This window comes from Aethalodelphis obliquidens, unplaced genomic scaffold, assembly GCF_003676395.1.
Source record: "Aethalodelphis obliquidens isolate GAN/ISIS:26980383/991018 unplaced genomic scaffold, ASM367639v1 scaffold27, whole genome shotgun sequence".
NCBI lineage: Eukaryota > Metazoa > Chordata > Mammalia > Artiodactyla > Delphinidae > Aethalodelphis > Aethalodelphis obliquidens.
The window spans coordinates 20,922,794-20,925,110 of NW_020837971.1; positions in this window are offsets into that span (position 1 = coordinate 20,922,794).

Genomic DNA, 2,317 nt, shown 5'->3' on the forward strand with positions numbered 1-2,317 from the left:
TATATATATATATATATATACACACATACACACACACATATGTATATGTGTATATATATCACATATGTAAGATATGTACCTTATTGTAATAAGATTACAGTTGTTATTGTGTAATTGATAAATGGTAACATATATAAAAATAAGGCATTTCTTATTTTATCTATATGATATATATCAACATAAGATATGTATAAAAGATATATAACTTACTTTTATATATAAGATATTATATATATAAATACATATATCTTATTAATATACATACATATATACATACATATACATCTTACTGGTTCTTTTTCTCCATGCCAGTCCAATTGATGGCAAGATTATGGAGTAACAGGAACTCTCATTTATTTTTGGTGGAAATGCAAAATGGTTCAACAATTTTGGAAGACAATTTGGTAGTTTTTTAAATAGCCAAAACTAATCTTACGATATGATCCAGAAATTATACTCCTAGGTATTTACCAAACTGATTTAAAAACTTATGTCCACATAGAAACTTGTAGCTAACTGTGTATTATAGCTTCATTCATAATTACCAGAATTCATCTTTAATAGACAAATAGATAAAAAGATTTTAGTTTATCCATGCAATGGAATATTGTCCACTGATATAAAGAAATGAGCTATCAAGACTTGAGTAAATCTTAAGTACATATTTCTGAGTGAAAGGAGCATTTCTGAAAAGACTACATACTGTATGATTACATTTCCATGGCATTCTGCAAAAGTCAGAACCATAGCAAAAAAAGAGCAACATCTGTGGAGGCAGCTTGTGGATGTCTGCTGACCTGCCCCCAGTTTAACTGTGGAAAGGATGAAAATCAACCAACTAAAGCCTCTTGAAATGATCCTAAGGACAAACAGCTGATGAAGAAACATCAATTCAAGAAAATCTATGAAATTCCAGCAAAAGAAGTGAGAGTATGGCGTTTGACTCAAGCGTACTCTCTCTTTCCCCATCTCAGCTCTACAAGGCAGACTCTGCTCCAGAATGCAGCAGCAAGAGCACAGGGCACCTGCGCCCCTCAGCTCCTTTCTACATGGAGGAAGCTGGACTTCAGTGTTTCTTATCCCTCCCCCTGCAACCTGTTCCTGAGGTCAAGTCCTGGGTGAGTGTGGTCAAGAGGTGGGGCCTTCCTCCTCCACCCACCCTCCACTCATGCAAGAGAGGCTTTGCCTTGGGCACAGCAGCTGAGAATACTGGGGCACTCATTGCCTTTGCCCATGTCACACAGTGGTGGTGCCCCCCGCCCCCCGGGAAAGGGAACCTGAGAGGGCATCCGTCTGCTTTCATGCTTGCAGACCTTCCACTGGTGTCATCTTCTTTATGAGTGTGTCACTCAGGCAGAAGCTTGACGTGATGGCATCGCTAGTTCCAAAACGCTAGCTCAAAGATTTTCCTTGGGGGGGTGGAGAAGCAGGGTGTAAAACAGCTCTGTTTCTCTTCCCAAAGGAAAAGACTTCATTTATGAGAGAGAATGAAGAAGTTCAAACCTAAGAGTAACCTCAAGAACAGTGGGGGAGGTCATGGTGAAAGGCAATTAGGGGAGATTCCTTGTTTAAATGAAGATACAGCCTAGACCATATAGACTGCATAGTCTGAGGAAGAGAACTGGGGAATAAGACAGCTGGAAAGAGCCCTCCTGATGTCAGAACAAGTACTGAATTGGACTTCAGAAACAATGCCTTCCCATATGCCATAGTTTTATTAGATTAGGTTGTAAACAATGAATGTTCCGGGACATTGGTGAAAACAACAGCAGGATCAGCCAGAAATACATCAAATGAGTGTGTTCAGGGAAGACAGTAAAGAGAGGCCCACCAGTATCACTGCCTTGCTGGGGAGTGATAGGCATAAACCAAACTGCACTTCCTGGAGAAGCAACAGCAGAGGTTTAACACTGGGGCTGGGACAGGATGGGGGTAGGGAATGGAGGGGGATGGGGAGGAAAACTTCACTAAAATAATCCAGCCAGTTAGTAAAAAGTAAACCAGCTAATAACAATAACAAGACCCTGGGAATTCTCTGGTGGTTCAGTGGTTAGGACTTGGTTCTTTCACCACCGGGGCCTGGGTTTGATTCCTGGTTGGGGAACTAACATCCCCACAAGCCACACAGCATGGCCAAAAAAGCCCAAAAGAAACAAAAGACAAGAACAACAATAAAAAACAAACAATAACAAGATCCTGGGATGGGGAAGGAACCAGTAACCAGATTTGACATATTATCTAAAATGCCCAGTTTTTAAAAAAATATTATCTATATCTATCTTTATCTATCTATCTATCATCATGCAAAGAAATATGA